This window comes from Pan paniscus, chromosome 10 (assembly GCF_029289425.2).
Source record: "Pan paniscus chromosome 10, NHGRI_mPanPan1-v2.0_pri, whole genome shotgun sequence".
Classification (NCBI taxonomy): Eukaryota; Metazoa; Chordata; class Mammalia; order Primates; family Hominidae; genus Pan; species Pan paniscus.
The window spans coordinates 48,385,639-48,410,900 of NC_073259.2; the positions used below are offsets into that span (position 1 = coordinate 48,385,639).

The 25,262-nt window shown below is 37.1% G+C and overlaps 1 protein-coding gene and 1 non-coding gene across 2 annotated transcripts in view; one reads left to right on the top strand and one right to left on the bottom strand.

Moving 5' to 3' along the window:
• ARID2 (AT-rich interaction domain 2) overlaps window positions 1-25,262 on the bottom strand; it is a 181,909-nt gene that overhangs the window by 124,414 nt on the left and 32,233 nt on the right. The gene's annotated exons all lie outside the window — the stretch shown is intronic.
• On the top strand, window positions 2,961-3,099 carry LOC112436793 (small nucleolar RNA SNORA64/SNORA10 family). Its single transcript, XR_003025484.1, has one exon. It is a non-coding gene; the product is annotated as a small nucleolar RNA SNORA64/SNORA10 family (small nucleolar RNA).

The window sequence follows — 25,262 nt, forward strand, 5'->3', positions numbered from 1 at the left end:
TTTTTAAAAAAAAACTTACTAGTGTCCCTCCTTCATCCTCAAATTTTTCCCTTAATTCTCTATAACTTTTATATTAACTTTTTATACCTCCCCTTTACTGGTCATTTAACAGTTACTGAGGAAACAGCAAGTTTTATCTTGTACTAGAATTGTTCTCCCACAACTGGCCCAAAAAATATTTGTTCTTCAAAATCTTAATAGATACTGTACCATAAAAGGATTCCATACCAATTAACTCTGAGAAATATGGGTTTAAACAGGTTCCTTTAGCTAAGAGCACTTAAAGTATGTTAATGTGCATTGTGAATCTATAGGATACAATAAGCAGCTTTTGTCAGATTCACAAATCCTTCCTTAAACTCCCACCCACAAACCTATCCATATCTTACAGGCAGTTGGTGAAATACAGCCCTGGGAAATTCAGTCAGCAGCAATCACCTCCATTTTTAAAAGCCTGAAAAGCAGAGTTATGGTGAAGCCCTTCAAACCAATCCAAGTAAAGTACTTCCAAGAAAAATTATAACAGAAAAGTGGAGGTTCCTCAACTTGGCGAAAATATATCCATTACTCTTGTAAGACTTGGTACTTACCGGAAGGCTAGCAAGTAATGACCAATGATAATCTGACCTTTATTCCAAAACATAATCAACATGTTATATTTTAAGGGTTTAGTTATACTAGGCAAGTACTGAGTACTCAATTGATAAAATTTGATGTGCCTGGCCAGGCGCGGTGGCTCACGCCTGTAATCCCAGCACTTTGGGAGGCCAAGGCGGGTGGATCACAAGGTCAGGAGATCGAGACCATCCTGGCCAACACGGTGAAACCCCGTCTCTACTAAAAATACACAAATTAGCTGGGAGTGGTGGCGGGCTCCTGTAGTCCCACCTACTCAGGAGGCTGAGGCAGGAGAATGGTGTGAACCCGGGAGGTGGAGCTTGCAGTGAGCCGAGATCACGCCACTGCACCCCAGCCTGGGCGACACAGCGAGACTCCGCCTCTTTAAAAAAACAAAAAAATTTTTTTTTTGATGTGCCTTTCTTATAAACTTGAAAGTATTTTTCTTATATTCTTATATACCACAAGCACTGGTAAGATGCCTTTCCTATATATCAATGACTAAGTTGGCCGGGCACAGTGGCTCACGCCTGTAGTCTCAGCACTTTGGGAGGCCAAGCTGAGCGGATCACTTGAGGCTAGGAGCTCAAGACCAGCCTGGCCAACATGGTGAAACCCCATCTCTATAAAAAATACAAAAATTAGCCAGGCGTGGTAGTGCACACCTGTAATCCCAGCTACTCAGGAGGCTAAGGCATGAGAATCACTTGAGCCCAGGAGACAGAGGTTGCAGTGAGCCAAGATCGTGCCACTGCACTCAAGCCTGGGTGACACACTGGGTGACGCTCCATCTCAAAAAAAAAAAAAAAAAGTAGTGCAAGTTACAATCAAGAAGACATTTCTTTTAAAAAAGGTTTCAATATGTTAAAAATGTACAGAAGGTTAACATGTAAAATACTGAAAATAATTTGGAAAACTTAAGATTAAGGACTAAATATAAAAATATGAAACAAAATATCTTTAATATTGAAATTCTCTTAATAAAATTTTTATTATATCTTATATGATACTTCGAAATTAGCATACTGTGTCTAACTCCAGGATTGATCTAGTAAGTGTATAATTACTCACAGATGATATGTATGTGTACATAGGTGTATATGTGTATGTATGTGTATACAAATTTTTTAATGAAATATACAATCCAATTTGTAATGGCCTTATCCTGGCTGATTAATTTCTTTTACTAGGTTTTCATTCTCCTACAATTTGAAGATGGGTCTTCATGGTTGATCAAATGCAACAGAACAGGTTCTTTGTAGCAATATTTAACACTTCTCTAAAGCAGTGGTTCTTTAACCAGGACTGATTTTGCCCTCTAGGGTACACTTGGCAATGAAGAGACATTTTTGGTTGTCACAACAGAGATGAAAACTACTGCATGTAGTAGACAGAGACTAGGGATACTGCTACACATCATACAATGCATAGGACAGCTCTCACAACAAAGAATTTTCCAGCCCAAAATATAAATAGTGCTGAGATTAAGAAATCCTGCTCTATATAACAAAGCAGTGTGTCCATTCCCAAAACAAGTCATGGTTATATAAGAAGTATTTTAAGTGCAGAGGCCTATTACTCTTCCTTTCCAAGGCTGCTACGTTAATGAATATCACCAAATTATAAACATTTATAGCATAACATTTGAAATAATTTGAGCCAATGAAGTTGTCTGCAACTTAGGAATCTTTAAGAGCAGCGGAAGTATCTAAATTTAGCCACCAATCCTTAAGTCCATACCTTGTTAGTAATTCTGTTTGAAGTTTATCCTCTAAGAAAATTCTCAGTAAGAGCTCAAAGGGAAAACATTCCCTGAGGTGTTTGTTTGTTTTTAACACATCAATAAAGATTCTTCACGGGTTTCACACTTGAAATTCATTTCGCTATATAGAAATCCACACATTACCCCTTGGCTCACGTTTTCTTTCCTTGAGTATCTTAAATACATTATTCCATTTTCTTCGGGCATAAAGCACTGCCATTTAAAAGTCTGACAAAAATCTTTTTTTCTTTCTCAGTCATTCAGTCCTTTTGCCTGGTGCCCAATAGATTGTTTTTTCTTTAAAGTTCATTGATTTTATGTGCATTTATATCAGTTGTCATTGTTCTGAGCAAATATTCTTAGGTATACAGTGTGCTCTTTCAACGTGCAGTTTCAAATCTTTTCTTAATTTCAAGAATGTCGTATTATAGCTTTTAGAATTTGTTCTGTTTCCTTGGCATGGTTTTCTTCTTCAGAGACTTGTATTATCCATATATTGGATTATCTTTGTTTTCAATATTGTTTTCTCTTAAATCTTTCAGCAGTCTTTTTTTAACAACAACAACAACAACAAAATTTCCCTCCCTCAGCTCTGCATAATTAAATTATACTTGGCTTCACCCATTTGACTTCTGCAACAGGGAGAGAGAGATAAGATGTCCTTGGCATGTCAGATTGGCCTTATGGTGGTCTCTCTCTCCTTGAGGGGCACAACAGATCCTGGGTGAAAAAGAAAACAACAATTTTCTTTTCTTCAGTTTGTATCGCTTTACGCATTACCTGTGCCATTTTATTTACTCTTGACTTTCCACTAGATTGGGGTTCATTTCTGAAATTGTATATATGTATTTTTTTGAGATAGGGTCTTGATCTGTCTCCAAGCTGAAGTGCAGTGGCACAATCATGGCTCACTGCAGCCTTGAACTCCTGGGCTCAAGCAACCCTTCTGCCTCAGCCACCCAAGAAGCTAGGACTACAGTCATGCACCACCACAGCCAGCTACATTTTGTGTACACATTTTTCCTCTTCTTTTCTGAGTTCTATCACCTTATTTCTGAGTTTTTAAAATTCCTATTTATATTTTTATGTTTTCTTTCATAACAACATTTTCTTAATTTCTTTCAGCTTGTTTTGAAAGAATAGGTAATAGTACTCATTTGTTTTGGGGGCATGTCTTTCTGACTTGCATTCATGGTCTTTAAGATACTACTTTGCTCCTTTTTTTCTTTTTCCTTTATAAGAACTTTCTCTTGGATTTTACTTCTATCATTTTCTGTTACTGATTTTTAAGTGAAATCAGTTTTTCTGAACTTCGAGATGGAGGCATGGTCATTCTGTTGTTTTTGTGTGGTCTTCAAAAAGCAGCTTGTTTTCACAGATTTTCTGGCTGTGTTCTCCTCTCCCACTTTCATCTGAATCTTCTCTTTTATCTCTATTGTCTCTGTACTGCTCAATTTGGACTGCGTTCCAGCAATTTCCTCTTAGTTTGGGTTTTATCCTTAAAGGGAGCTATGGCTGCATAGTTTTGATAGTTCATGTCTAGATTATGTATCCCCTTCTACTTTACAACATATTACTTGTACCCATTCTAGTTCCACTTGCTTTTCTTAAATCAGTCCACTGTGTTTTTTAGTAAGTAGATTATTTGGGGGTTTTCATATTTTCTGGTCCATCAGACAATCCATTGTTTCTCCATGCTTACTCCCTCATGGAGTCTTGCAGTTCTGATTTGGCCCCATTCTCTTGTATTTAGGGCTCATAGAAACATCTCAACATTTAGTTTTTTGAACCGGGTGCAGTGGTTCACGCCTGTAATCCCAGCACTTTGGGAGGCCGAGGCGGGTGGATCACGAGGTCAGGAGATTGAGACCATCCTAGCTAACACGGTGAAACCCCGTCTCTACTAAAAATACAAAAAATTAGCCAGGCATGGTGGCGGGCGCCTGTACTCCCAGCTACTCGGGAGGCTGAGGCAGGAGAATGGCGTGAACCTGGGAGGCAGAGCTTGCAGTGAGCCGAGATTGCACCACTGCACTCCAGCCTGGGTGACAGAGCGAGACTCTGTCTCAAAAAAAAAAAAAAAATATATATATATATATATATATTTATATATTTAGTTTTATGCAGATGTTTTGCTTTGCTCTTCAGGCAGGCAGCTTCTAAGAAGGCTCCCAATGATTCCTGACTCCTGCTATTCATGTCACTGCATAATTCTTTCCCCTTGAGTAGAGGATAAACCTACTGACTTGTTTTAAGATCAGAAGACAACAGAAGTGGTAAGATGTCACTTCTGAGATTAGGTTACATAAAGACTCAACTTCCATCTTGTTCTTTTTCTCTCCCACTTGCTTATTCTGAAGAAAAACAGTTGTCCTACAGTGAGCTGCCCCATGGAGACGCAAAAAACTGAGGGAGGCCCTCCAGCCAACAGCCAGCAAGAAACTAATGCCCTCGTTTCTTTTTTTTCTTTCTTTTTTTTTTTTTTTGAGACAGAGTCTAGCTCTGTCACCCAGGCTGGAGTGCAGTGGCGCAATCTCTGCTCACTGCAAGCTCCGCCTCCCGGGTTCACGCCATTCCCCGGGTTCACACCATTCTCCTGCCTCAGCCTCCCGAGTAGCTGGGACTACAGGCGCCCTCCACCATGCCCGGCTAATTTTTTTTTTTTTGTATTTTTAGTAGAGATGGGGTTTCACCACGTTAGCCAGGATGGTCTCAATCTCCTGACCTCATGATCCGCCCACCTCAGCCTCCCAAAGTGCTAAGATTACAGGCGTGAGCCACCGTGCCTGGCCAATGCCCTCATTTCAATGGGCCACAAAGAAATTAATTCTGTCAACAATCACTGAGTGAGTTTGAAAGCAGACTCCTCCCTAGTCAAACTTTGAGATGACTGAAACCCAGGCCAACCCTTGACTGCAGTCTTGATTGCAACAGATTGACAGTGACAGACTCTTAGCTAGAGTCTAAGCTAAAACTAAATTGTGCCCAGATTCAGAACTCACAGAAACTTTAAGATAATAAATGTTTGTTGTTTTAAGTGCTGGGTTTGAGGGTAATTTGTAATGCAGCCATAAATAAGTAGTATGATTTCTTTCAGCTCTGTTTTTATGGGAGTGGGGGATTTAGTGAGATTGAAAACTACTTCATAAGTAATTTTAAAAACAAATATTACTCTTAAAAGTAAATGCTATATTTTTCTTTAATTTTGGAGGCCAATTTTAACAGCTAAGCAAAGAAAATAATTTCAGCCGGGCGCAGTGGCTCATGCCTGTAATCCCAGCACTTTGGGAGGCTAAGGCGGGTGGATCGCCTGAGGTCAGGAGTTCGAGAACAGCCTGGCCAACATAGTGAAACCCCGTCACTACTAAAAATACAAAAAATTAGCCGGGCGTGGTGGCAGGCACCTGTAATCCCAGTGACTAGGTTGGCTGAGGCAGGAGAATCACTTGAACCCGGCAGGCAGAGGTTGCAGTGAGCCGAGATCACGCCATTGCACCCCAGCCTAGGCAATAAGAGCAAGACTCCATCTCCAAAAATAATAATAATAATAATAATTTCTATCAATTTACTTTAAAATGTAAATGTACTCTGCTGTTTAGTTACCAAAAAAGCAATTCCTTCTTCCCTTCTCAGATAAATTATTATAGTATCATTAATTCCAACATGTATTACCATATAAAAATCAGATGCTTTATTTTCTATCAGCTTGAGTTTCCCAAATGAAAAAAAGCAGATACTAATCACATCACTTTTCATACGAATAAAACTTATACAGAAAACAAAAACAGTGCAAAGTACTCCTCCCCCAAAAGGCAGAAGTCATTCTTTAACTATAAGGCCATTTATTCCCATGAAGTCATTTATCCCAAGTTTTTAAACACTTGTTTATGGTTATTTTAATTATCAAGATAAATTCTACCCCCTCATCCCTAACTGCAGTGTAAGTTCCATCAGATGATTGTCAGTTTGTATCAGCAATGTCTACAAAGTGTGTGGCACACTGTAAGTGGTTAGTAAATACTTGTTGAATGAATAAGTCTATCAAAATCTGCTAAACTATAACCAGCATGTAGTTAGCATTTACCAACTACTAGGCAATCTGCTAAGTAAGTACTTTACATGTATTAACTTTCACAATCCTTGTAAGAAACTGTTTTTAATCTTATTTAATAGATAAGGAAACTGAGGCCTAGAAGTTAGACAATTTATCCAATATAAATATTATAAGCAAATGACATAATCTTAATAAGTTACTAAAAAGTCTAATTTCAAAGCAGCGCTCTTACATTCCTACATTATAACAGCCATTCCTAAAATTTGATAAATGAGCAAGGATTTATTTTTCTATAGAAAAATACTTCTCAGTATGAATTTTCTCTTGCTTTTAAGGCTGCTTTATTTCAATAATATTATTGAATAAATTATTATTTTAATAAAACTGTCAAGTTTTGATTTGGCAAAACTAAAAGATGACAGAAAACTAATGAGAATTACTCTAAAAATCCAAATAATGATCAGAGGCAAGACCTAAAGTTCAAGTGAAAGTCTATTAATCAATGGTGATTCCCAATGGATCCTCTTACCATTACAATGACCAAATATTTCCAAATCTCCTGGCTGTTGACAATGTTCTACTAAATTACATTTTAATTTAAATTGATAAAGTCCAGGTATGTTTTTTAAATGTTCAATTAATCCACTTAAAACTATAATGTAAAATAACATTTTCAGTATTTTGACAATATTTGACAGAACAAAGTACAATTTTTCACAAATGAAATAGTAAAGATTTTTAAAATGCAATTATGATACTAACTGGTGACAAAAGTATTATTTTATAGACATTTTACATACTGCTAGTGGATGTTAAATTGGATCAGTGTTTCTGGATGGCTACTTGGCAATATACATTAAGAATCTTGAAAACATTTATATTTCCTGACTTAGTAATTACCCCTCTAGAAATATAAAAGGAAATAATCAGACACAGATAAAGATTTACAGATTTATAAATACATTTATGAACAAGAAGATTCACCGCAAAATTTATAACATTAAAGCAAAAGGGTAACTTAAATGTATGACAATAAAACGAAGTTAAAATTATGACACAAATATGAAGTTATTAAAATTATCTAAAAACTAAAGATATGGAAAAGTTATTGTTTATAATAGGTTAAAAAACTAATAAAGATATGAGTGATGCCAATTTTAAAAATTTATTTTTTAAAAGACTGGGAAGAAATAAACCAAAATATTAATTGTAATTATTTTTGAGTGGTAGGTTCACATGGGATTTACAGTTTCTTCCAGATACTTTTTCAGATGTTTCCAGATTTTCTATAATTAACCAGTATCAGCTTTAGGATGAAAAACAGCCCATTATTTTCCAAATATTTTAATTCGGATTAATACATAAAATATTATATGATTTTTGAAGTATAATTAATATGTAAATGAACCGTCATTTATTTAAAATTTTAAATTAATTTAAATAAAAATTAAGTAGAAACTCTGAAAAGACTGATTTTCTTACTAACCTAAGTAAATACACTGTGTAGTAAACTACATACACTGTATATAACTTCCGAGCAAATATAGATCTATCTAGGCCCTATAGTCTTTTTCTTATTATTACTCTCTCTGCAGTCTTTTATTACTTCTCTCTCTGCCTTCTCTACCTATCTATATACACACAAATATCAAAAACAGCACTAAGTACTAACATACATTCAACTTATGAATATTCTTTTTTACACGAAATGTATATATTCCTGGCCTCTATCCAGAGTTATGATGAGGTTAGATACCCTGAAGTTGGAAGTGAAAAATAGCAAATTAACACCATAAGAGGTTACCTCTACTCTGCCATCTATATCCTAGATCTATAATAAGGTATTTTCTTGCGGGTTGGGGGGGCAACACATATAAACTGGGCTTTTAACCATTCCTTTTTTTTTGGAGAAGTCTCGCTCTTGTCCCCCAGGCTGGAGCGCAATGGCGCGATCTCGGCTCACTGCAACTCTGCCTCCCGGGTTCAAGCGATTCCACTGCCTCGGCCCCCCCTGAGAAGCTGAGATTACGGGCGCCTGCCACCACACCCGGCTAATTTTTGTATTTTTAGTAGAGACAGGGTTTCACCATGTTGGCCAGGCTGGTCTAGAACTCCTGACCTCAGATGATCCACCTGCCTCAGCCTCCCAAAGTGCTGGGATTACAGGCGTGAGCCACTGCGCCTGGCCGGTTTTAACCATTCTTATTAGTAAAATTACTAAATAGTCCAGTTTGTTAAAATTCTACTTGTTGAGTATAATATAAACTTTATAAAATATAAAATATATATTTATATAAAAAATATAAACTTTAAAGATAACAGTCCCTGTACTTAGTCCCTATAATCTATGACAACGCTAAGAAAGGCTAATGTATAATAAGCTAAACTAACATAAAATACAAATTAGTTTACCAGCAAGAATAAAATATGTAGCACCTATATTGAAAGATAATTAGGGATAGACTCAAGTTAAGACTTTAGTAGTATAACCTGCATATAAAAAATTTGACTTACACGGAGAAAAATTAAGGTCACCAGTTGAAGTATCTCAATATTAATGTACTGCTTGTGCAGAAGAAAGACCCAAAGATTTGCAAGCTATAGATAATAGCACAGCTCTGTACATTTAATGTGATTGTATCTTCTATATATTATACACAATACACTATCATCTCAATGGCAATTCAGTCATTATGAACACATTAATTAGAGCATTAATACTTATTACACTACAATTAAATTCTCAAATAGACTAACAGTACTATTATAAGCATCCAAATCTGGAATTCTTTTCTACCACTATTTAAAAGAACATCTCTATACAATATATACTGTACTATGAACTTTTAGAATATATTTTTAGACTTTTTTTCTATAAATGATTGCAGTTTTCAGCATACTACCTCTTCTTATATATTATCATCCTAATTTCCATTTTTAAAGTTTCCTTTTTTATATAATATGTCTTATTTAAAAAATAGAGATGGAGGTTGGGCACAATGGGTCACGTCTGTAATCCCAGCACTTTGGGAAGCCAAGGCAGGTGGATCACTTGAGGCCAGGAGTTTGAGACCAGCCTGGCCAACATGGCAAAACCCCATCTCTACTTAAAAAACAAACAAACAAAAAACAAAAAACCACATAAATTAGCCGGGCATGGTGGTATGTGCCTGTAACCCCAGCTACTTGGGAGGCTGAGGCACAAGAATTGCTTGAACCTGGGAGGCAGAGGTTGCAGTGAGCTGAGATCACGGCGCTGTACTCTAGCCTGGACGACCCCGCAAGACTGTCTCAAAAAAAAAAAAAAAAAGAGCCAGAATCTCACTATGTTGCCCAGGCTGGTCTCGAACTCCTGGGCTCAAACGATCTGCCTGCCTTGGCCTCCCAAAGTGCTGGGATTATAGGCATGATCCACCATGCCCAGCCTCCATTTTTAAAGTTTCTATAGAAGCATGTGAATTTTTTAAAAAATCCTTTGATTTCATGTCTCAGAAATCTGTTTAACTCAGCAGCTCCTCAGTACCAAACAATCATACTCCCACAGTACAGGATTTTAAATTAAATATTTTGAGGGCTTTTTTAAAATAGTGATTTATATAAACACCTATCCTGATCCCTTGAAATAATATTTCTCAAACTGTCTTTCTTTAAACGCTTCATGTGAGCTATTTGAGTTCAGCCAGAAATTTGGACAGTTTATCTTCCCACAAGTAATACAAGTTTAAAATGTGGTAGTTTGAACAAAAGGAGAACAAGACAAATATACTGGATTAAAATCAAGTGAACTTATTTCAACAAGTCACTCTCTGTAGAGCAGTTCCTAAACTTTAGCAAGGTTCAGAATCACCTGGAGGACCTGTTAAAAACAGACTGCTTGGCCCTAACCCCAGAGTTTCTGACTGAGTAGGTCTGAATATTTGCATTTCTAACAAGCTCCCAGATGATGCTGATCCGGCTGGTCTGGGGAACCTCAGTTAGAGAATCACTGCTGTAGAGTCTCATGAAGTATACTGTCTGAAATAAAAATTGTAACATGTCAAAAGTTCTCTAATTAGAAACACATATCTAAATATATGTAAGCAAATACTCTCTTGCCTAACATTGTATTAATTAGTTACTGGAAGTAAATTATTTCAGAGAAATATGGTACCACCGGATTTTCACCAATTATTACAACAACGTAGGTTAAAACATTCTTCGAAAGGTTAAGTTTACCAGCTAGAAATTACTAAGATAAGCAACAGCAATAAAGTACTTAAAGCAGAAAAAAGTATGATCCTGAATAACTTATAAAATGAATGAAAAGATTAGTTCCTTAATATATTTAAACTAAATTCTATTTGCATCCATCTGGCAGTAAAATTAACACAGTATGCCTTTATTTTAGAGCATACCTAAAGTGGAATCATGACTTCACCAAACTACTTAGCTCATATGACATTGGCTGAGCTAATGAGTTAATGTTTCTCCTGCCTTAAAACAGACAGTTCCAATATAGCAAAGCTTTAAAATGCTTTGTAATGTTATTCTCCCTTCCATGAAACTAGTAACGCATCAAATTGTAAGAACAGTAATGAATAAATTTTCAAAAAAGAATCCAGAAACTTCTGAGAGAGAAAAAATTTGAAAACTTAAAATTCTTTTCTCACCTGGATTCAGATGGAGTCTTATTGGATGTGATAAGGATGCCCTAACCAAAACCCAAGGGCATAAAAGAGCAATGAAGCCTCTTAGATAAAATCCCTATTGCACATAGAAATAGACATTCTGGAAGACTCTGTCAGGCATAGAGGGCAATGATCCAAAAATAGTTCTAGGTTTTCTCTTGAGATGGCAAACACTGCAACCTTTCTGGAGCTAGACATTCTGGTTGTCAGCTTACATCCTAAAGTACTAGCATGAAAATATAGCTCAACCAAACACTAAAAGAAAGCATCATTTTCCCTCAAACCTGCAAGAATCATGGCTCATAGGATGAATGCACAATCACTCCAGGCCAGGGTTTCTCATCCTCAGCACTATTAACATTTCAGGCTGGATAATTCTTCTTTGTGGGGGGACCACCCCAAGCATTATACATTATTCAGCAGTATCCCTAGCCACTATGCACTAAATGCCAGCAGCACTCCCCAGCTATGACAATCAAAAATATCTCCAGACATTGCCCGATGTTCTCTGTGAAGCAAAACTACCCCTTATTGAGAACTACTGCCGTAGCTCAAAATCAAGAACAGCAGTAAATTGAAAATGTTTACAAATAATCTAAGTTTTGGATGGAACAATTATCTGGCCACAATGCCTCATAAAACTCAAGCATTCAACAAATGTTAGCCACTATTATTATCATTTTGTATGTGTACATGGCTGCCTAGTGTGTTGGCAGTAACAGGAGTCTGAACTCACTTCCTGTAATAGTTAACAAAAACGTTTAGAAACTTTGGAGGGAGGAGTCATCTCTTAGAGTCCCACCAGTGCTGCATATTGGGACGCTCATGGGAAGCCATAATTTATATCCCAAATGGTAAAAAAGTATGCCACAATTCATATTAAACACAACACACAAACATGTACACACACGCATACATACACACAAAGGGGAAAAAGATGCTAAAAGTTGACCTACCAACCTCAAAGATCTCTAATACTCAAGTGAGACGCATACAAATGATCTTTGACAGGTATGATCAACAAGTTTCCAGGGAAAAGTGATTTTTAAAAATCAGCCAATTCAGCCCCAGCTTATACTCTTTAAGTTTACACCAAATGATTCAAGGAACATGTAAGGGTCCTTTATTCTTGTAACAGACCTTCACACTAAAAATTAGGTTAACTAAAAACCTGACTATAAGTAATTTAGTAATGTCTTTAAATTAACATTATTATATTAGAACCTAGAAATACAACTAGTATTTGGTATAATCTTATAAACACACTTTAAATATTTTATTTAAAATTTTTAAATAAATTCGGATTCAGTAATCAATAATCTGCCTTCAAAAGGTTTCCCTCACTCAGGCAATACAATGTCTTTTAAGGAAGTTAAAAGTTTTATAAACTAGTTACAAGATAATTGAATGCAGGAAGCTACTATATATGAAAAAAAAGTTTCCACTCAAAGCAAGGATCTTAATTTCCAGTCACAGGGAAGATAACTTACTGCTATTTCCCTAGTGCTCTGGTTACCCATTCCCACACCAACTGCTGTAAGAAGGTACATCTGTCCCCAACTAAGTCTATTTCTTGCAAAAGTTGGTGAAGAATCTGTACTAATTTTCCTTTCAATGTTTGGCAGAATTCCCTAGTTAAACCATCTGGGCCTTTGCTTTACCTTGTAGGTGGCTTCTTAAAAAAATAATAATTAACTCAATCTCTTTATTTGTTATAGGTCTATTTACATTGTCTTTTTTTTTTAAGTCAATTTTGGTAGTTTGTATCTTTCTAGAAAGTTGTCCATCTCATCTAAGTTATTTAATTTATTGGCATACAGCTGCTACTATTCCTTTACACTCCTTTTTATTTCTGTAAGATTGGTAGCAGTGTCTCCTCTTTCATTTCTAATTCTAGTAATCTGTGTTTTGTTTTTTCTTAGACAATCTAGCTAAATATTTTGGCAAAATTGTTGATATTTTCAAAGACCCAGCTTTTGATTTAACTAATTTTGATTTAACTAGTTTTTCTTTTATTTCATTAATTTCTTCTTGAACCTTCATTATTTCCTTTCTCTGCTTGCTTTAGGTTTAGTTTGCTCTTTTTTCAGTGTCTTAAGATAGACGGCTGTATCAATTTGAGATTTTTCTTCTTTTTTAATAGACATTTACAATTACAGATTTTCCTCTAAGCACTACCTTAACTGCACCCATAAGTTTAGTATATTATTTCTTCATTTTCATTAATCTCATAGTATTTTCCAACTTTACTTCTGATTTCTTCTTTCACTCACTAGTTACTTTAGGAACATGTTCCATTTCTACCTATTTTTAAGTTTCCCAAATTTCTTTCTGTTGGTTGCTCATTTCATTCTATTGTGGTTTGAAAACATGCTTTGTATTATTTCTTTTTAAATGTAATAAGGTTTCTTTTACAGTGTTGCATATGGTGTTTCCTAGAGAATATTCCGTTTGCACTACCGAAAAATCCATATTCTGCTACTGTTGGATAGTGTTGGATAGTGTTCTGCTACTCTTGGATAGTGTCTGTTTGGTCTGGTTGACTTACAATGTTGTTCAAGTCTTATATTTCCTTGTTGATCATCTGCCAAGTTGTTCTATCCCTTAATGAAAGAGGGGTATTAAAGTCTGCAACCATTATTTTTAAATTGTCTCTTTCTCTCTTTATCAGTTTTGGCTTCATACTATTTTGGAGCTTTGTTGTTAGATGCAGATATTCACAATTTACAATTATTATGTCTTCTTAATGAACTGCAATTTTTTTATGAATATAAAATGTCCCTCTTTAGCTTCAGTAACTTTTTTTTGTTTTAAAGTCTATTTTGCCTGATATTAATATAGCCACTCCAGCTTTCTTATGGTTATAATTTGCATAATAAATCTTTTGTCATCCTTTTATTTTCAATCCATATATTTGAATCTGAAGTGTGTCTCCTGTAGAGAGCATAGAGTTGAGTTCTGTGTTTTTTATCCAGTCTGACAATCTCCAGTCTCTGCCTTTTTAAAATTTTTGTAAACAGGGTCTTGCTATGTTACCCAATCTGGCTCTTAACTACTGGGCTCAAGCAATCCTCCCACCTCAGCCTCCTGAGTAGCTAGGACTACAGGTGTACTTTACCACACCTGGATTCTAACTTCTGAATTGACTGTTTGATCCATTTACATTAATTGTCATTATTGATATAACTAGATTTTGACCTGCTAATCTACTTTTTGTTGTGTCTATCTCATGTTTTTGTTTCTCCATTCCTCCTTCTTTATTGCTTTCTTTTTGCATTACATCAATATTTCCTAATGTAGCATTTTGTCACTGATTTTCCTTCATGTTTGCTCTAGGGCTTCCCATATACATCTTATCAGATTCAGCTTCAGATTTATGCTAACTTAATCACACTGAGATGTGAAGATGTTACTCCTATATAGCTCTATTTCCTTTTCCTCCTTTTTGTGATATCACTGTTTTATACATCTATAAATGTTATAAGCTGAACAATACTTGTTATAGTTATTACTTTACATAATTTTACAACTTTTTTAAAAGCTGAGAGAATAAAAACAGCAAAGGGAGTTTGCTCTTTTTTACTGTTTCTGGTTCTCCTTGTTCCCGTGGCTTCAAATTACCATCAAGAGTCATTTCCTCAGTTAAGTAGTTTTGTGCCAACAAATTTTCCTCACACTGTAACTGGCAAATATATTGCATTTTAATGTATATGGTCCCAAAGACTCTCTCTCTCTCTATATATATATATACATACACACACACACATATATATATATATATATATAGTTTTACACATTTGCTCTTTAAGACAGGGTCTGGCTCTGTTGCCCAGGCTAGCGTACAGTGGTACAATCATAGCTCACTGCAGCCTCAAACTCCTGAGCTCAAGCAATCCTCCCACCTCAGCCTACCAAGTAGCTAGGACTACAGGCATGCAACACTGTGGCTAACTAGTTTTAAATTTTTTTTTTTTTTTTTGTAAAAACAGAGTCTTACTATGTTGCCCAGGCTGCTCTCAAACTCCTGGCCTCTGGTGATCTACCTGCCTCAACTTCCCAAGGTACTGGGATTTCAGGTTTCAGCCACCACACCCAGCCCACAATTGCTTTTTTTTTTTTTTTTTTTGACATGGACTCTCACTCTGTTGCCCAGGTGGAGTGCAGTGGCACGATCTCAGCTGACTGCAACCTCCGCCTCCTGGGCTCAAGCGATTCTCCTGCCTCAGCCTCCTGAGTAGTTGGGATCACAGGCGTGAGCCACCACGCCCGGCTAATTTTTGTATTTTTAGTAGAGATGGGGTTTCACCACTGCGCCCAGCCTGCTTTTTAAATCAATTAAGAAATGGAAAAGAAATATGCATTTATACTATCTTTTATAATTATATAATTACCTTCGCTGGTGGTGCTTTTTGTCAATTTTGTGTGTGTGGATTTAAATTACTATGTGGGATCGCCGGCTTTCAGTCCAAGTAACTTCCTTTAGTACTTCTTATTGGTAGTAACAGGAGGCAGTCAAATGCCAGGCAGATAGGGATGGTTCCCTGGTGAAACCCCACTCCCAAGCCAAAGAAAGTTTAAAGCCTGAAAGCCAAGCTACAAGTCAAATCCATGGACTGGATTGAGAACCTGTCTTCCCATTTGGTGCACTTTTCTCTGATTGATCTCTACCCTTCAACTATTTTACATACACCTACTCTTTCCTAATTGGTTTTCTACCCTGCTGTGCCCACCTCTGAATGGTGCCTCTGCTTTAGCCTTTCTCTGCATACTAAGAAACCAATCAGCACACACTCCCCTATTCTGAGGCCATAAAAACCCTGGACTCAGCCACACTGAGAGAGGGACCACTTCCGTGTCCTCTCTTTGGTGAGAGCTGTTCTGTCGTTCAATAAAATTATTCTCCGCCCTCCTCACTCTTCAACTGTCAGTGTATCCCCATTCTTCTCGGATGTGGGGACAAGAGCTTGGGAACCACTGAATGTGGGTACAAGCTATAGCACAGGTGAGCTGGGATACCCCTGGTCTAGCTGCAGGCTGTGCTGGTGCACAAGTCAGACTTAGCCCAGGTGGGACAAGTAGACAGGGTGCCCCCCTGCTGTGACCCTGGCAAAGGGGCCAAAAAAAATCCTGTGTCATTATAAGGCATGACTGCTAGCAACAAATTCTCTGAGTTTTGTTTATCTGTCTGGGAATATTTTTGTTTTGCCTTCTTGTTTTGTCTTTTTTTTTTTTTGAGATGGAGTCTCGCTCTGTCGCCCAGGCTGGAGTGCAGTGGCACCATCTCGGCTCACTGCAATCTCCGCCTCCCGTATTCACGCCATTCTCCTGCCTCAGCCTCCCGGGTAGCTGGGACTACAGGCGCCCACCACCACTCCTGGCTACTTTTTGTATTTTTAGTAGAGATGGGGTTTCACTGTGTTAGCCAGGATGGTCTCGATCTCCTGACCTCGTGATCTACCCGTCTCAGCCTCCCAAAGTGGTGGGATTACAGGTGTAAGCCACCGCGCCCAGCCTTGCCTTTATTTTTCAAAGACAGATTTCCCGAATACAGAATTCTTGGTTGACAGGTTTGTTTGGTTTTTTCCCCTTTAAGCCCTTGATCTTATCCCACTGCATTCTGGCCTCCATTCTTTCTGATAAGAAGGCAGTTATTAATTTTATTGGGATTCACTTGTAAGTGATGACATGTTTTTATGTTGCTGCTCTCAAGATTTCCTCCTTATCCTTAACCTATGCCATGATGTGTCTGTGAATCTCTCTGCATTTATTCACTTGGAGTTCACTGAGGGTCCAAGACATATAGATTAATGTTTTTCAATAAACTTGTGAATAAATTTGGCAATGAAAGAAAAATGTTCAGTCCTTCTTCCATTTTCTGTTCTTTTCTGTTCTCTCCTTGTCTTACCATTATGTGTACGTTGGTACACTTCATGGCATCCCACATTTCTATGAGGTTCTGTTGATTATTCTCCATGGTTTTTTTCTCTTCACACTGCATAATCTCTGTTGATCTATCTTTAAATTAACTAATTCTGTCTTCTGCCAGTACAAATCTGTGACTCAGTCCCTCTAGTGAACTCTTCATTTCAGCCTTAATATTTTTCAATTATAGAATCCCACTTAGTTCTTTTTAATAATTCTGTATCTTTATTGACATTCTCTATTTGATAAAAAAAATGTCACCATACATTGCTTTACTTATTTAATAGTGATTTTATTTACTTCTCTGAACATATTTACAATGGCTATTTGAAGTTAATTCCAAAATCTGGTCACTTTTACAGGCAGTTTCTGTTGCCTGCTTTTTTTCTGGTGTATAGCTCATTCTTTGATGTTCTTTATATATCTCACAATTTTTTGTTGGGAACTGACCATTTTATATATTATAGCCACCCTGGATATTGATTGCCCCACTCTGGGGTATGTTATTGTTATTTCTTTAGTCACTGGCTGGATTGTTTTAGTGAAGCATATTTCTCCCAATCTCCCCTCTGTGTGAAGCCCCTCATGTTCCTCCTCAGGAGGCACAGCCTTGGATAGTCCCAAAGTCACCATGAAATGACAGTGGTTTTGGCAAGGCACTCTTTTCCTCTTTCTTTGACCACATCCAGTTGTTAGGCATCACCAATTGCTGGCTGATTACTCCATTGTTTTCAACAATGTGCTGAAGCATAAATTGCTTCACAGGTCAATCAAAACAAATCTGGGTTCCTTTAAAGGAATAGTTTCGGGGGCCAATGTTTGAGATTTGTTCTGACCCCAAAAAGACTCCTCCCAGCTCTTCATTTCCCTGGTTCTCTCCAGCAAACTAGCCCTTCTACAGTTTATTTATCTCCACTGCACCTACCAATCTCCTCCTAACTGTCTCTCACTGCACCCTCCTGTTTTTGAATACTCTTAGGCCTGAACTTCTCCCCAGCAAATGAAGTTAGTTGCTTTAGAAAGAGATTTAGAACTCTGTCTTACAGCATACTTCTCCCCCTAGGCAAGTCTCTATCTCTGGAGCTGGGGAACAATGGTGCACTTCTCTTTGAATGACAACCCAGCTAGAGGACAAAAACACTTTGTGGAGTTGGGGCAACAGCCTCGGGTCTCAACTTACCTCTCCCAATGTGGAACTGCTGGATTACAAGCTGGGGCATGGGTGACTGTGCCTTCAGTATTCTCAGTGGTACTGTACACAGGTACAGCCTCTGTACCATGAGTAAGAAATAGTTCCTACCTCTCAGCCCCACTCATCCAGAACTTGACCTCACCAACAGGCCACTAAAAAAAAAAAATCTTGATATCCTGTTCCTTTGAGAAAGATACCCTCCAACTAGGAAATAAAGGAACAGGTAATCTTGTGTTCTTGGCTGCACCAGTCTGGAGTGAAGTTTCTATCTCAGCAAGCTGGGAAAGAGGAAAAGGAGTGGGTCTTGGTTCAATACCACAGAAATTCAATGTTCTTACCAATTTTAGTAGATTTTCTTGAATAAATGTCTTTTCATTTGCTATATGCTCTTAGGACCATTTTTCGAGACCAAATGACTGCTTTTTCCAGTTTCACCGAAAAGTGGGTCTACAGAAAGACTCATGCTGTCCTGTTGAAAGTGCACTGTCCCAACCAAATGTATAGCTCAAATGTCTCTTAATGATTTCTTATTGCATCTCCTTCACTGCATTCCTCTTCCACAATCAGAGATAACTACCAGCAACAGTGTGAAGTAGATTTTTTCCTCATACCTTCAACAAGGAAGATGTACAAACTATAGTTCCACAGATACATCCCATACCACACACCATCGTTCTCCCCAGAACCGAGAGTTTTGTTTTGTTTTGTTTCAAGAAACAGAGTCTTGCTATATTGCCCAAGCTAATCTCCAACTCCTAGGCTCAAGTGATCCTCCTGCCTCCACCTCCCAAGGAGCTGGGATTACAGGCCCCTGCCACTCCACCCAGCTTAAGTTTGTTGCTATTTGTGGTGACCCCCATTCCTGCCCAGTCTTCAGAGATTTATTTCCTCACTTACAGGATTATTCAAAGCATGGAAAATATTTTTATTTCCAAGTAACCATGTAAGTAACTAAAAGCATGAATCTTGAAAGAAAAAAAATTGAAAAAAACCAACTTTATAAAAACTAAAAATTCTTCCTTTTTTCACGAGAAAATGAAAGCACAAGCCATAGACTGAGAGAAAATATTTGCAAATCACTTATTGGGTAATATTCAGAATACATAAAGGACTCCAAAATTGAATACAAGGAAAACAACTCAATTTCAAAGGTGCACAAAAGACTTGAACAGGCTCTTCACCAAAGAATATATAAAAAATGCAAATAAGAATATAACAGTACTCAATATGATTAGTCATTAAGGAAAAGCAAATTCTACCACAGTAAGATATCACTACACACCTATGAGGATGGCAAAAAATAGATTGGCCATGTTGAGTGACAACATGGATCAACCAGAACTTTCAAACATTGCTGGTGAGAATGTAAAATGTTTGTTTATTGTTGCTGTTTTTTGTTTTGTTTTGAGACAGAGTTTCGCTCTTGTTGCCCAGGCTGGAGTGCAATGGCGCGATCTTGGCTCACCGCAATCTCTGCCTCCCAGGTTCAAGTGATTCTCCTGCCTCAGCCTCCCAAGTAGCTAGGATTACAAGCTACTTCTTTAAAAGTTAAATATATGCCGGCTGGGCGCGGTGGCTCACGCCTGTAATCCCGGCACTCTGGGAGGCCGAGGTGGGAGGATCACAAGGTCAGGAGATCGAGACCATCCTGGCTAACACGGTGAAACCCTGTCCCTACTAAAAAATACAAAAAATTAGCCAGGTGTGGTGGTGGGTGCCTGTAGTCCCAGCTACTCGGGAGGCTGAGGCAGGAGAAGGGCGTGAACCCAGGAGGCGGAGCTTGCAGTGAGCCAAGATTGCGCCACTGCACTCCAGCCAGGGTGACAGAGCAAGATTCTGCCTCAAAATAAATAAATAAATAAATAAATAAATAAATAAATAAATAAATAAAAAATCTACTCTCCATCATTTTCAAGAATATAATCCACTTGGCCAGGTGGGGTGGCTCATGCCTGTAATCCCAACACTTTGGGAGGCCAAGGCAGGCAGATCCCTTGAGGTCAGGAGTTCAAGACCAGCTCGGCCAATATAATGAAACCCATCTCTACTAAAAAATAGAAAAATTAGTCGGGTGTGGTGGTGGGCACCTGTAATCCCAGCTACTCAGGAGGCTGAGGCAGGAGAATCGCTTGAACCTGGGAAGCAGAGGTTGCAGTGAGCCGAGATTGCGCCACTGCACTCCAGTCTTGGTGACAGAGCAAGACTCTGTCTCAAAAAAAAAAAAAAGTTAAATATATGCCTAACATATCCAATATATAACATAAAACAATATGTTCATTGTGGTCTTATTTGTAACAACCAAAAATTGGAAATAACTCACATGCCTATCAAGAAGTGGATACCTAAACAAATTATGGTGTATCAATACAATAGAATACTACTCAGCAATAAAATAAAAATGAACTTTGCTATATGAAACAACATGGATCAATTTCAAAATAATTTTGTTGACTAAAAGAGTACATATTGTATGATTTCATTTATATAAAATCCTAGAAAATGCAAACTAATTTGTTATGAAAATAAACTAACAAATTAGTGGCTGCCTGGGGATAGCCAGAGGTTAAAAAGGGGCAAGAAAAGACTTTTGAGGGTGATGAATATGTTCACATTCATAGCTTGACTGTGTTAATAGTTTCACAGGATACACATGTCGAAACCTACCAAATTGTATACTTTATACAATTCAAAAAGCTAAACTGTACAAAGAACATTTTCAGTTTACTGTACATCTATTATATATCTCAATAATGCTTACTGAAGAGAGAATAAAAAGACAAATCACAGTTTATGTGAAAATATCTGCGAATCACATACTTGATGAAGGACTTCTACCCAGAATATTTTGAAGAACTCACAAAATTCAATTAAAAAAAAAAAAAACCCAGGCCAGGTTCAGTAGTTCAAACCTCTAATTCCAACACTTTAGGAGGCTAAGGCAGGAGGATCACTTGAGCCCAGGAATTCAAGACCAGCCTGAGCAACATGATGAGACACCATCTCTACAAATAGTTTACTTTTTAATTAGCCAGGATTGGTGGCGTGTGCCTGCAGTCCCAGCTACTTGAGAGGCTATCATGGGAGGATCACTTGAGCACAGGAGTCGAGGCTGCAATGAGCCAAGATTGTGCCACTGCACTCCAGCCTGTGTGACAGAGAGAGACCTTGCCTCAAAAAAAAAGAAAAGAAAAAGAAAACAACCCAATAAAGAAATGGGCATGAGATCAAATACTTAGTTACTTCACCAAAGAATATATACAGTGGAAAAAAACATATATTAAAAATGTTCACATTCATTAGTCATTTAGGGAAATGTAAATTAAAAGAACAATGAGATATTATTACACATCTTTTAGAATGGCTAAAACTAATTTAAAAATTAACAATATCAAATGCTAGCAAGGTTGAGGGACAACTGGAACTCACATATTGCTAATGGGAACACAAAATAGTTCAGCCATTCTCAAAAACAGTTTAGCAGTTTCTTATGAGATCAAATAAATATTTAAGGTATAACCCAGCAATTTTACTCGTTGGTATTTACCCAAATTAAGTGAAAATTTCCGAAAAACTTATATGCGAATGTTTATAGTGTTTTTAATCACCAAAGACTGGAAGCAACCAAATTATTCATCAACTAAAAAAGAATAAAGAATCTTCAGTATATCCACACAACAGAACACTACTTAACAACACAGAAGAATGAATTCTGATAGAGGCACTATGTATAAATCTCAGATGTACTGTACTAAGAAAAAGAAGCCAGGCTTAAAAGGCTTCATACAATATTATTTCATTTATATCACATTCTTGAAAAAGCACATTTGTAAGGGTATAAAACAGATTAGCGGTTGCCAGAGACTGAAGATGGAGAGCTGGACTGACTACAAGGGACAGAAGAATGTGAGGGGTAACACAACTGTTCTATATCTTCATTTTGGTGGTTCTTACACAACTGTTGGCATGTGTCAAAACTTGCAGGCAGTACTAAAATGGGTGAATTTTACTGTGTGTAAATTATATTTAATAAAAAGGGGGGAATGATTTCACTACTTAAGTAATGTCAAGCAAAAAAAACAACTCCAACAACATAGAGTTAGCAATTTTCTAATCTGTGTTCTTTCACACAATCACTGTTTTGAGTTCCACCACCAAGTATAACTATAATCAGGAAGCAAAAGATAAGGGTAGAAAATTTGCCTTTTTTATGTAATAAAAAATAAAGGTTAATTACTAAAATAATTTTAATAGTTAAGTGTACTAGTCTTAAATGAAAAAGTAGTTACGTACATAGATAAGTCTAATATTAAAAAAAACTAGTTGAGAAATGGTGATCACATAAACTGCTTAAGGAAGCAGGAATTATTTCTCATTTATTTTCTGTTTTTACATCTGAATATAAAACATACAAGCACACAATGAATAAACAGCTTTTCAGTGATCATTTCTATTTGCAATTTTCTATAAGTATTAAATACTCTAAAAATTAAATGGCTCTGTATAATCATCCCAAACATAACACTGAAACCAAAAAACAAGCAAAAACCATTAACGATTTAAAAATTGCAAATTCTCTAGGTCTCAGTTCCCTCAACAATAACAATCAGCCAGGCACAGTGGCTCACACCTGTAATCCCAACATTTTGGGAGGCCAAGGTGGGGGCATCGCTTGAGGCCAGGAGCTGAAAACTAGTCTGAGCAACACAGAAAAGCCCTGTGTCTACAAAAAAATTTAAAAAAAAAATTTTTTTTTTTAGTCCCAGCTATTCAGGAGGCTGAGGTGGGATGATCCCTTGAGCAGAGTTCAAGGCTGCAGCCTGGGTGACAGAGACTTTGTGTCTGAAAACAATAACAACAGTAACAATCTCCTCCAATTATTTCCCTCTTCCACAGGCAAAACATTTTATGACCTTTTTTTTTTTTGAGTCGGAGTCTCACACTGTCACCTGGGCTGGAATGGAATAGAGCGGTCTTGGCTCACTGCAACCTCCGCCTCCTGGGTTCAAGTGATTCTCCTGCCTCCACCTCCCCGGTAGCTGGGATTACAGGTGCCTGCCACCACGCCCGGCTAATTTTTTGTATTTTTAGTAGAGACAGGGTTTCACTATGTTGGCCAGGCTGGTCTCAAACTCCTGACCTCATGATCCACCCACCCTGGCCTCCCAAAGTGCTGGGATTACAGGCGTGAGCCACCGCACCTTGCCTCATATTTTATGACTTTAATGGAATTTACTATTACTAAGCTATATGGAACATAATTTTTGTTTTGAAGAATAGTAATACACAATTCTTATAAACCTATTAAGTTAAAACTTCTCATTGGAGAAATAATCGTGGTCTTATCCCAACATTACATACATAAAACACTTAGCACAGTATCCAAGACACAATAAGCACCCAATAAATAGTAGCTGTTATAGATCACAATACTTTAAAAGTCAGTTATATTTCTATCACAAAAGGTTTTTTAAATATACTGTAACCAGAATAGCACAATTTGATGCATGAGGAAAGAGACAGAAATTGTTAAAGATAAACTTGTTCTCTTATCTCTTCATAAAACCACTTTAATACCCTAAGATGTTCTGAGAATTCCAAAGAAATTTAATCATTTATAGCTATTACCTTTAGAAGTAAGATATAGGTTTTGGTTTCTGAAAAGTTAAGAGACTAGCACCATCTGCTGGTATGCTGGCTTATTCCTATGAATCCCACTCTACAGATGACGCTGAGGTAATATAAACATTGCTGGATCTCAAAAACCAGTTCAACAACACTTGAAGACATTGATAATGGTAGGGCATCTTTAGGGATGCACAGAGCACATGAAAGCCAGAGTCTACTCACTGATGGGAAGTATAAACTAGGGTTAAAAATTCTACTTGGGTATACTTTTTACTAGGCTGAATTTTCTTATGCAGATTATTGCCTATGCTATCACTACTTTAGTGTAGAATCTAATCAGCAGTGACAGTGAGATACCAGACTAAAACAAGATAGCAGAGAGGGAGGTGCCCTACTTATGTAAGCAGTGCCTACAGACAAGTGTCCCTAAGAAACAGGGGAGAGCCACATGTGAGAAAAACACCAAGTACGGTTGAGCTCGGTGTATGTCCATCTCTCACTCTCTAAATATACCAGCATTTTATGATTATAGAAGATTTAGCAAATGGGAAAAATTAAAGAGATATTTAAGAAGCATTAATATGGGAAAGGTAAACACATACTGACAAGAAATAACCTCATTCAAGAAAAATCAGAACTAATAAAAAAAAAAAACTTTAAACAGTCATAATAAATAGCCTCAGGCAGACATGAAAAAATATCAGAAATACAAAGCAGGAATAAGCAGTTAAGAGAAAGAAAATATTGGCTGTAAAAATATGTATAATTATTGCAATGAAGAATTTTAAAATGGTTTGAATAAGAAAATGAACAGAGTTGATTTAAGAATTAATCTAGGAAATGTTCCAAAGGGTCTCAGAAAACGACAAAAAGATGAATAAAGCGCGAGTTAAAATAAGGTGGGGAAAGTAGTATTAGTGTAAATATCTACCCAAAAGGAATTGTATAAGCAAAGAAAATAAACGAAGAAGAATTTGAAAAAATGACAGAATTTTGCAGAATTCACAATATGAAATCTCAGATTGAAATGGCTTAAAGTGCTAAGGGGAAAAGATAAGGAAAAAAAAAAGTCCATACCTAAATGTACTGGAGTAAAATGTAAGCCTTTCAAAGACAAAATTTTAAAAGCTTCTAGCAAGAGGAGCAGGGGCAACATCACCTAAAAAAGAGCAGGGTCAAACTGATACCAGATTTCAGAACACCACCAGGACAGGAAGAGGACAATAAAACATTACCCTATCCTCAAAATATTGAGGTAGAAAAACAAATCCATGCTTAGAATTTTATATCAAGGTAAATTATCACTTAATTGTGAATGGTAAACATATTATAGGCAGACAATGCCTCAATGTTTACCACAAAAAAAAGACCTTCTTTCAAAGAACATTTGAAAAATGTAATCTAGTCAGAAAAGAAATATAT